Here is a 12,336-nt window from a genome sequence, read left to right on the forward strand (position 1 = left end):
TGAGCAGTGTAGAAATTTTTGAAACTTTGAAAAAGTTCAAAACTTGAGCTTTGGGCAGCTCAGGAAGGGAGGAAATAAATGGATGAAGCAAAGAACAAGTTAATGCATATGCCCCACACTGCATATATTGTAACATGTGACTCAGTATGTGTATGTATGTACTTACTAGTGCTTACTGGTGTGAGCTCTTAGGATGTTAGGTCAATGAAAGGACAGGCACAGAGAGTTGGAAAAGGGGCTGAAGAAAAGTCAGTTGATGACAGTTAGTGGAGGAAGAGAAGCTGAGGAGAAAGAGCTGAAAAGACACCAGAGGGAGAAGAGAGAAAAATCTTACTTCATGTGTTTTTGACCTCAAACTTCAAGAAATGGTGAACAATCTTTTCCCCCATTTTTTGCTGGTTTATTTGCAGTACATTTACTTTTAAAAAGAATAAAAAGTGTTCCAGTTGCAAGGGAAATGGGAAAACATGTTTTTATCCAATCATTCTCAGACTACTAGCCCCCAGGGTGACACAGGGTCTGCACTAATGTGCAATGATTACTCTGGCTCATTAACTGATTTGCTAGTCTTTACAGATAGTCACTGTGACAAAAGGGGAGGGCGGGACTAAAATTATCTATATGCACACACACAGAGAACTGGATTGCACCTCACGGCTACCCAGGGTTTGTTTAAACCGTGGATAATTATGAAGCAAGAAAAGTGAATGAGTGAGTGTGCTGGCTCCCAGCTGCCCAGCCACTTCTGCTGACCCAGGGGCACCCCATTCTTGGATCTTTTATCAAGATATCTAAACTTGGAATTGTAGGCTGTTGGATGAGAGACAACCCAGTGATAGGACTTAAAAGCAAACCATGTGTGATCTGATTCACCACATGACATGCAAACCAGATGACATGCTACCATTTCCAGCTCCTTGTGAGCAGTCCACTTCTTATTCCCTCTTCCACCTGTTTATTGTGCACATAGGGCTCCAGGACATTTTATGTGTGAAGTCAACTTCGCTGGAGAGTTTGGCTTGATCACAATGGGATTAAGAGAAAACAAGAAGCAAAACTCAAAAAAGAAGACTGGTTGCAATCTTTCCCACTGGACAACCAGAGCAGGGGTGCGCTAAAGTGGCTAGGTTTTTGGTCAAAAACTGGTTCAAAAATAGAATTGCAACTCATTCATACAAATGCATGATAGGAAAGTGGGTCTAGATGTGAAGGCTACAATGTATAGATGAAAGAGGTTTAGAAGATAGGAATGGGCTTGAAAGATACCTTTCCTGGAATCTTTTTAGAACTGTCTTGCAAACGAAGGTGGAGCATGGTGAAACTCCTCAATCTTCAATGAAGAGGAAGGATTCCTGTTATAATAAACAAACAATAAACAAGTAAATAAATTGGGCACCAATAATTTTAACATAATTCATTTGATAATTGGCCTTATATTGAATGTTCCAACAAAGGGGAACATGTTGTACAGTTCATTTTGGGTAATGCATTCCAAGTTATTTTGGCTTAAAATATCTCTCCAAAGTTAACCAAGGGAAGGTGGAGGATGTAGAGAAGCTCTAGGGATGTGCAGAGGGGGCCGGTCCTAAAATCAGAGCAGCGCTCCAATGAGGTGATGCACTGCTCCATCAGATTACCCATAGGAGAACCGTTCCATTTTTTTATAACCACCCTATTATACCCTATGGGAAACCAAAAGCTCTGTTATTTTTAAAGATAAAGAGATGAAACTTGGCACCCCAGTAGCTCTTAAGTAGGGATTTAGCTATGCCAAGTCCTGGGCCCAGTGCTCTTCAACATTTTTCTTAATGATTTGGATGATGAAGTGCAGGGAACGCTTATCAATATTGCAAATGACATACAATTTGGTGGGATAGCTAATACCCTGGAAGACAGAAACGAACTTCAAAGTGATCTTGATAGGCTGGAGTGCTGGGCTAAAAACAACAGAATGAAATTTAATAGGGATAAATGCCAAGTTCTACATTTAGGGAATAGAAACCAAATGCACAGTTACAAGATGGGGGACACTTGGCTCAGCAATACTACAAATGAGAAAGATCTTGGAATTGTTGTAGATCACAAGCTGAATATGAGCCAACAGTGCGATATGGCTGCAAGAAAGGCCAATGCTATTTTGGGCTGCATTAATAGAAGTATAGCTTCCAAATCACGTGAGGTACTGGTTCCTCTCTATTCAGCCCTGGTTAGGCCTCATCTAGAGTATTGTGTCCAGTTCTGGGCTCCACAATTCAAGAAGGACGCAGACAAGCTGGAGCGTGTTCAGAAGAGGGCAACCAGGATGATCAGGGGTCTGGAAACAAAGCCCTCTGAAGAGAGACTGAAAGAACTGGGCATGTTTAGCCTGGAGAAGAGAAGATTGAGGGGAGACATGATAGCACTTCACACTTTCAGAAGATCACCCCAACTCTTATTTCTGGCGCTTGGACCCTCGTCTTTTAACTAAACAATTGGTTTGAGAACAACTACAAAAAGATCTCTCTGAATACTTCCAATTCAATTCACTCCATTACACTTTGGTTGTTGCACCATTCTTCTTGTTTAGTCAGATAAGTCTGCTTGCTTGTCATCCAACAATACAGCAGTAGGTTTCACCCATTGAAACTTGACCGTGAAGAACAGCTCAACACATGAGATTTTGACAGTTAGCGGTTTTTAAACATTTGTTAGCCCTATGACAGTTTCTGAATCCTTTATCAATAATAATAATAATAATAATAATAATAATAATAATAATAATAATAATAATTGGATAGGCCTGCCAGAAGAGATCAGTCTTTATAGCTTTCTTGAATGCTAGTAGACTGTTAAGTTTATGAGTCTCCTCCAGCAGGCCATTTCACAGTCTGGGAGCAGCAGAAGAGAAGGTCCTCTGGGTAACAGTTGTTAATCTAGTTTTTGCTAGCTGAAGTAGATTTTTCCCAGAGGACCTGAGTGTGCGGGGCGGATTGTACGGGAGAAGGCGATCCTGCAGGTAGCCTGGACCCAAACCATGTAGGGCTTTAAAGGTGATAACCAACACTTTATACTTTGCTCGGAAACTATTTGGCAGCCATTGAAGAGATTTTAAAACTGGTGTAATGTGGTCACCCCTGGGTGTATCAGTGACCAGCCTTGCTGCCATATTTTGAACTAGTTGAAGTTTCCGGACTAGGCACAAAGGTAGCCCTATGTAGAGTGCAATGCAGAAGTCGAGCCTTGAAGTTACCAGTACGTGCACTACCGTCTTTAGGTCTTCTAACTCTAGGAAGGGACGCAGCTGGCGTATCAGCCAAAGCTGATAGTAGGCACTCCTGGCCATCGCATCTATCTGGGCTGTCATTTGGAGCGACGTATCCAGAAGCACCCCCAAGCTGCAAACACAGTCTTTCAGGGGGAGTGTAACCCCATCCAGAACCAGTTGACACACCTCCAAACCCAGGCTGCGGCCTTTGACAGTGAGCACCTCCATCTTGTCTGGATTCAGCTTCAGTTTGTTTTTTCTCATCCAGCCCATTGCTGACTCTAAGCATTCATTCAGAGGAGACACACTATCCTTAGCTTGTGGAAGGCTTAGAGAAATATATTTAGGTGTCATCAGCATACTGATAGCACCCCGCCCCATGCCTCCGGATGATCTCTCCCAGTGGTTTCATGTAAATATTAAATAGCATTGGGGAAAGGATGGCACCTTGTGGTACATGACACAGCAGTTCCTTCTCTGAGGATCAGCTATCCCCAAGCATCACCATCTGGAACCTGCCCGAGAGGTAAGACTGGAACCACTGAAGCACAGTGCCCCCGATTCCCAATCCCCTCAGGCAATCCAGAAGGATACCATGGTCGATGGTATCGAAAGCTGCTAAGAGGTCCAAAAGTACCAGCAGGGACACACTCCCCCCTGTCAATACTCAAGCGTAGATCATCTGCTAAGGCGACCATAGCTGTCTCATCGATGTATCTTGCTCTGAAGCAAGTTTGAAATGGGTCTAGATAATCTGTGTCATCCAAAACTGCTTGGAGTTGGTTTGCAACCCACCTTCTTGATCACCTTACCCCAAAATGGTACATTTGATATTGGTCTATAGTTATATAAATCCAGGGGGTCCAGGGAGGGCTTTTTTAGAAGCGGCCGTACTACCGCTTCTTTTAAGCATGATGGAAAACTCCCCTCCCTGAGAGATGCATTGATAATATGTTGTAATTGCAGTCTAACTGCATCTCCTCCCTGGGCGACCAGCCAAGAAGGGCAGGGATCGAGAGGGCAAGTCATTTTTCTCACTCATCCAAGCAGCTTGCCCACGTCCTCGGAACTCACTAACTGAAACTGATCCAGTGTAATCCTACTTGCGGAGTCGCTAGACACTCCATTGTCAACTTCTACTATAAGGAGTGTGTCTAAGTCAGCTCTTATCTGAGAGATTTTATTTGTGAAATGATAATTAAAGGCATCACAGCAAACTACCGAAGGCTCTAAAGTCGGGTTCAGGGGGGGAAGGTGTCTGCGTTAGACCCCCTCACCACCCTGAACAGTTCAGCTGGACACAAATTCGCAGACACAATACATGCAGAGAAGAAAACTTTCTTTGCTGCATGTATTGCCACCCCATAGGAATGAAGATGTTCTCTATGTCGTGTCTTGTCGGATATAAGTCGAGTTTTCTGCCATTGGTGCTCCAGTCGTCGTCCTTCCCACTTCAGCTCCCTGAGATCTTCTGTATACCATGGTGCCCTATTAGAAGTGGGCCAGAGAGGACGTTTGGGGGTGATCGTGTCGATAGCCCTAGTCAGGTCTTGATTCCATCTGTTAACTAGGGCTTCAAAGTCAACGATACCAGCCATAGAACCCTCTAAGCCTTTCTGGAATCCAAGAGGATCCATCAACCTTCGAGGGCGGACCATCTTAATAGATCCACCACACTTGCAGGGGTGGATAGTAGCCATGATACTAACCCTGACCAGAGAATGATCTGTCCATGACAATGCAGAGGTATTTAGCATCTCTGCCCACAGATCTGTCTGTTCGGAAATGAAAACAGCTTCAAGGGTGTGACCTGCTGAATGTGTGGGTCCAGAGACCAGTTCGGAGAGGCCCATGAACTCCCGAGCTTCACAAGACAGACTGGCCTCAAATGGGATGTTGAAGTCACCCAGGACCAAAAGCCTGGGTGACTCCAACACCAGCTCCTAGACCAGTTCTGTGAGCTCAGCCAGGGAGTCTGTTAGGCAGCGGGGTGGCCGGTACACACTCAGATACACACACTCAATGTGATTCAATTCATGAACTGGAAGTCTGGTCAAGTTGAGATTATCCTTATAGACCACAGCTACTCCACCCTGCCGCCCCGCCCATTTTCCCTTACCTGCTCACTAACACAGTACCCAGCTGGGAGGGCCTGGGCCCATGTTGGACCACTGTCATCTCCCAGCCAGGTCTCTGAGAAACATGCCAGGTCAGCCTCCTCATCTAGAACGAGGTCACAGATGATATGGGTTTTATTTTTAACTGACCTGGCATTACATAGGAGCAAGGAGAACTTCTGTGGGTGGCCTAGTTCATTCTCCAAGTTCCCCAGGTTGGTAGGGCGACTAGAAGATGAGATGGGTGTTATATATCTACTGTATCTCTCCTTCCCCTGTAATGGCACTTCGCCCTGCCATCACCATATCTCCCTCTGCCCTGCACAACACATATTGCTGCTCCCATACACATTATAACCAACTGGGTGGCAGGCTGCCTTTTGAGCATCCCAGAGGGCAAGATAGGTGTGGCACCCTGGGCAGCCGCTGTGGCTCTCCTCCTTGCTCGCTCACAGATGCCAGCCACCACAAATGCTGATCAGTGTGACCTTTGTTTGCTGGATCATTAGAGGAGAAGAAAAGGACCTCTAGATAATCAAGACTGGCATTCTAATCTGTTTTTTGGAATATCACAGACTGGGTCATTAGATGGAATGTTTGATGGCTTTGAATAGGAACTACACTGACCTGAACTAAGAGACAAAGTCTATTTCTGTTGCTCATTACTCAGTTTATTGCACGCACTCGAAGCGGTGGCAACATTATCATCATGTAAGTTCTTAACTGAGGAGTCTGAGATAATTGCACTACAATCAGCATATTAATTATAATTCAGTTTGTCTGCTCCTTTTCTTATCTTAACAATGAACCAGTCCATATTTTAAAATTAAAAGGTGGTATCACATGATTGAATTAAAACATAAAAGAGGCGGCAATTAGACCACTCCTGAAGAAGCCTAATCTGGACCCGGAAGATGTTAACAACTACAGGCCGGTGGCTAATATCCCCTTCCTGGGCAAGGTGCTTGAGCGGGTGGTTGCAGGACAACTCCAGGCACTCTTGAATGAAACGGATTATCTAGATCCATTTCAATCGGGTTTCAGGCCTGGTTTTGGAACGGAAACTGCCTTGGTCGCCCTGTGGGATGACCTCTGTCGGGAGAGAGACAGGGGGAGTGCGACCCTGTTGGTTCTCCTGGACCTCTCAGCGGCCTTCGATACCATCGACCATGGTATCCTTCTGGATAGGTTGTCTGAGCTGGGAGTTGGAGGTACTGCGTTGCAGTGGTTCCGCTCCTACTTGGATGGCCGATTCCAGAAGGTGGTGCTGGGGGATTATTGCTCTGTGCCGTGGCACCTAAGCCACGGGGTTCCGCAGGGCTCTATCTTATTCCCTATGCTGTTTAACATATACATGAAGCCGCTGGGGGAGGTTATCTGGAGATGTGGACTGAGGTGTCATCAATATGCGGATGATACCCAGCTCTACATTTCCTTTTCATCAAACCCAGGTGAGGCAGTGGCTGTTCTGAACCAGTGCCTGGGCACGGTAATGGACTGGATGAGGGCTAACAAACTGAGACTCAATCCAGACAAGACGGAGGTACTGTTAGCGGGTGGTTCTTCTGTCCGGCGAGGTGATGTTTGCCCTGTCCTGGACGGGGTTGCACTCCCCCTAAAGGATCAGGTCCGTAGTTTGGGGGTGCTCTTGGATCCAGAACTGTCACTTGAGGCACAGGTGAACTCAGTGGCAAAGAGCACCTTTTATCAGCTCAGGCTGATATACCAGCTGCACCCTTATCTGGACAGAGATAGCTTAGCTACAGTTATCCATGCTCTGATAACCTCTCGTTTGGATTACTGCAATGCGTTATACGTGGGGCTGCCTTTGAAAACGGTCCGGAAACTTCAACTGGTGCAAAACAGGGCAGCAAGGTTATTAACAGGGACTGGCCGGCGAGATCACATTATGCCAGTCCTTTTACAACTTCATTGGCTGCCAGTCCAGGTCCGGGCCCAATTCAAAGTGCTGGTATTAACATTTAAAGCCCTAAACGGTTTGGGGCCAGGTTATCTGAAGGAACGGGTCCTCCCATATGTGCCTGCCCGGACCTTAAGATCATCTACAGGGGCCCTTCTCCGTGAGCCCCTGCCAAAGGAAGTGAGGCAGGTGGCTACCAGGAGAAGGGCTTTTTCCGCTGTGGCACCCCGGTTGTGGAACGAGCTCCCCAGAGAGGTCCGCCTGGGGCCTACACTGTACTGCTTTCGTCGCCAGCTGAAGACCTTTTTATTCACTCAGTATTTTAACACTTAATTTTAACTTAAATTTAAATTTTACTGTTTTAACTCTGTATTTTAATCTTATAATCAACTTTGCTGTGTGGTTTTATCCTGGTTGCGCTTTTTATATTGTATTTTGTATTTGTGTTTAAACCTGTTGGGTGTTTTACTGTGGTTTTAATTTTTGTGAACCGCCCAGAGAGCTTCGGCTATTGGGCGGTATAAAAATGTAATAAATAAATAAATGAAAATAAATAAACATAAAGCTACGGGCTTGTTGTGCTTGCACATGAGAAAGACTACAAACACTGTAGGCACTGCGCTGGAAATGCCTGACGCGACTGCTTATATATGTCAAAGAATTTTCTAAAATAGTAGTTGGAGGGGGAGACACATGCTATGAGCAAATGCGATTTTTCTATACATCTATGCAATTCTGTTCCAACCACATACACAGTGGGAAAGAGAAACAGCACATTTACTGTGACGGAGTCAAGGGGTGGTCAGGGGAGGAAGGCATGTGAGAGTGAGGCATCCCTGGCCCCCTCCTCCCCACTGGCAATGCTGCTGCAAGCCCCGTGCCCTCGTGAGGCACAGGTGGCAGCACTGCTAGGAAAGGTGTGTTTCCAAGCGAGCTCGCTGATGCTGATATCGGGTTATGTGGGGCAGAAATAGGGAGAGAGAAAGAGAAAGGAAATATCTTACCAGCTCCTTTTGCGGTAGCGGGTTGCCCCATCCTCCTCACCCATCCTACTCCCTGAGAGGGGCTAGGACTTGGTCCCCTCCCGACCACTGTGCCTCTGATTTCCATCCCACAGAGCCAGTCCAGGAGGATACTATAGTCAATGGTATCAAAAGCTGTTGAGAAATTGAGCAGAACTAACAGGTTCGAGAGAACCTGTTGGATTATCAAGGTAATCCAACAGGGTGACTGTGGTTGATTCAGTCCTGTAACAAGTTGGAACCCAGATTGAAATAAGTCTAGATCATTTGTATTCTCCAAGAGTGCCTGCCTGTGTCCTGCCGCTTTGGTTTTGAGATCTCTGTGGTAAGGGATCTCTCAGAAGTTTGCCAGGGTGTTTCACAGTGTCAAGATCAGTAATGGCAGATATGTCCCTGAAAAATATCCAACTTCTCAATACAGAGCCATAGGAAAGTGTTCTAGGGGAAAACGTCTATGCAGGCTGTTGGTGGGGCCAAACACTCCATGTAAAACTATGCAGCACCTATATTCTTCCATTCCCCAAGATTCCATGGCAGACATGAAAGCGTTGTTTGATGTTAAAACAATCTCTTGAAGTAGGGTGACCATATGGAAAGGAGGACAGGGCTCCTGTATCTTTAACAGTTGTATAGAAAAGGGAATTTCAGCAGGCGTCATTTGTATGCATGTAGCACCTGGTGAAATTCCCTCTTCACAATAGTTAAAGCTTCAGGAGCCTATCCTCTTTTGTATCTGGTCACTCTATACAAAAGAGGACAGGACTCCTGCAGCTTTAACTGTTGTGATGAAGAGAGAATTTCACCAGGTGCTACATGCATACAAATGACACCTGCTGAAATTCCTTTTTCTACACAACTGTTAAAGATACAGGAGCCCTGTTCTCCTTTTCATATGGTTACCCTGATTGAAGACTAAAAACAATTTAAACTGCTAGTTATGCCTTTTTATGGTTGCGGCTTTGTATATAGTTGTATATTTTTAAATGTGTGTGAAAGTAGCGTATGATAAAAGTAGCGTATGATTGAAAAAAAATGGCTCTGTTTGAGCTAACAATCCCTGCACAAGGTACTTGGTCCTGAGCATTTGCTGCATCAGTTTTAAACTACTCACACTAGCTTATCCTCCACATAATCAGGCAAATAAGCTACTGTACGTAGCTTGTTTTCCCTGTCCACGCCCCTCCTCCCTCTACAGTCCTCTGACTCAGTAAGTGGTGGGAGTAAACCCTTGGAAGTTTGCACGATCTTGACATGATCCAGACAAAGTTGATACACAGCTTCTGGGGGGCGGAGGCACAATGATCCATCAAAACCCTGAGCGATTCCACTCAGAGGTGTGAAAACCCTGGGTGCACCAAACCTTTGGAAATTTGCAGGATTGGGACAAAACTTGATACACAGCTCCCCCTAGAAGGGAGGCACCCAATCAAAATTATGTATTTATTTATTATTGCATTTTTATACCACCCAATAGCCGAAGCTCTCTGGGAGGTTCACAAAAATTAAAACCATGAAGAGCATAAAAACAACCAACAAATTTAAAACACACATATGAAATACAATATAAAAAGCACAACCAGAATAAAACCACACAGCAAAAATTAATACAGGTTAAAATATGAGATTAAAACAGCAAAGTTTAAATTTAAGTTAAATTAGGTGTTAAAACCTGCTAATTCGCAATAGTGCTAAATCGCAATTGCATACTTTGGGTTTCTGTCGATTGGCTCTTTCTGCTGCCCTTTATTTTTGGTTTCCACCATAGTGCAGTAGTGCTGTTTCACTGATTTGCTGCTCCATGGTCCTGTATTATAGATATCAAGCAATTGGTGCTATATAATGCTGCTTTTTTGTTTGTTTGTTTGTTTGTTTGTTTGTTTCAGGGGCAGTTTAGAGCTTTTCTCATTGGCCATCTGTAACTGCTGGAGCAAAGCAGCAGTTTTGACTGCTCTTGTCAAGGGACTCTGTAGGCACTCTTTAAGCCAACATGGAGCATCAGATGACTCAATAAGCCTCGTTGCAGGCCATGGTTTATCAGGGTGGGTTATTTTGGCTGAATAAGTCACCCTGGTTGCGGAAAAGCACTCCAAGATGACTTGATAAGCCATGGTGGTATATAAGATACTCACAGTAGCTAATAAACCACCATGGCTTATCATGACATGCGAATCCCATCACTGACTTGCATAATTTGGAAGGTATTTGAGATCCTTTTTAAGTTCCTAGCATTCATGAGAAAGAGGCCACAGCTAGACATAAGGTTTATCCTGGGATCATCCAGGGTTCGCCCCTGCCTGAGCACTGGATCCCCTGTGTGTCACCTAGATGAATAGGTTTGACCCCTGGACGATCCAGGGATAAACCTGAGGTCTAGCTATGGACCATGTCACACCTTGTATAGATACTTCCCATCATCTCTCCTTTGAGCTAATAACAAACAAACACAACACACTAAAAACTTAATTGCCTCTCCCACTCTGTTAGATTTGTGGAACTGCTTTCCATTCATAAGAAAGCTTTCCATTACAGCTGTAGTCAGAATGTCTTAGCTTGGCTCTTTTTAAAAAAATGTGTTGGAGGTGGCAAGCCTTAAATGGTCCAGTGAATGTATCACTGGTCCAGTGAATGTATCACATTTGGTAGCACAGGTCTAGAACAGTAAGCGCAGGTAGCACAGGTCTAGAACAGTAAGGGGCCACTTTTGTTGCACTGTTTCCTATCACTGGCGCTTAGGCTGAGAAACACAGTTTCCCTCTCTAATTTATTTTTCCAACAATTAGTATTGTTTTCATTTTACAAAGTGAGAAACTGAGCAATATTTGCCCATTCTAGAATTGAAACCCCAATCCATTCCAATTTCAGAGGAACATTTGGCAATTGATCAGCTAATCCCCATGGCTTGTTGTTGTTTATTTGTTCAGTCATTTCCGACTCTTCGTGACTTCATGGACCAGCCCACGCCAGAGCTTTCTGTCGGCCATCGCCACCCCTAGCTCCCCCAAGGTCAAGTCTGTCACCTCCAGAATATCATCCATCCATCTTGCCCTTGGTAGCCCAGGTCACCAGAAATTGAATGGATGTTTAGAACCCTTGGTAAAATTTAAGGATCTAGGAGTAAAATTAAAACAAGAATGTCCAAACACCTCAGGAAGTACTCATTCTTGGCCAGTGTCACCATGCTAGACTTTAGATGGCTTGATTTGTATTCCTGTGTTTGTATAATTATATTTTGAAAGGGCATGGATGTTTCACACAAGTTCTTTGCTCAGAGTTGCATTTTATAATTGAATTTATAGTCATGTTGTATCTGCAATATGTCAAAACATGCAGGGCAACCCAAATAGATATGTACAAAAAAAACCACTTGGCTTTATTATTGTGCTTGTGCTTTATTGTATTTTATTCTGTTTTAACTATCTGATCAATGCATAAGTAAGTTTGGGGTCTTAGCTAGGGTGACCATATGCCTGGTTTTGCCTGGACATGACCAGAAACGGGGCCCCCAAACACAATCGGGGGAAATCCCCATTTTCCCTGTTTTGTCCAGGCAAAAAGCAGGGATGGGGGCAAGGGCTGATGCACCCGCCCTCCCAGAGCCACTCTAGCCTTCAGCTGGGCTGCCATGATCAAGGCAGCCAAACCGATGGCTAGAGCATCGCCAGGGGTGGGGGCTGCTGCACACGTCCCCTCCCGGGGCGATCTAGTCCCTCTGCTGCACTGGTGTGATTGCATCAGGGTAGCAGAAGGGCTAGATCACCCGTGGGGGGAGAAGCTGGAAGACGCATCCCAGGAGTTCCGGGAAGGCGTCTGCCAGCCCCCGCCTCCCCCCACAGGTGATTTAGCCTTTTTGCTGCTCTGGCGCGATTGCCAGGGGGGCTAGGGGATGCGTTCCATCCTCCAGCTCCCCCCCAGCACTGAATGCCAGCTGAGGAGGAGAAGGAGAAGAAGCAAGTAGGAGGTAAGACTGAGGTGTGTGTGTGTGTGTGTGAGAGAGAGAGAGAGAGAGAGAGAGAATGGGTGAATGGGGTGCAT

General features: G+C 45.2%; 1 protein-coding gene across 3 annotated transcripts in view; it reads left to right on the top strand.

The window, feature by feature from the left end:
• The window catches only part of MYO1D (myosin ID), a 275,272-nt gene that overhangs the window by 217,858 nt on the left and 45,078 nt on the right, over positions 1–12,336 (top strand). The window lies entirely within an intron of this gene.

Source organism: Elgaria multicarinata, chromosome 11 (genome assembly GCF_023053635.1).
Source record: "Elgaria multicarinata webbii isolate HBS135686 ecotype San Diego chromosome 11, rElgMul1.1.pri, whole genome shotgun sequence".
Taxonomy (NCBI): Eukaryota; Metazoa; Chordata; class Lepidosauria; order Squamata; family Anguidae; genus Elgaria; species Elgaria multicarinata.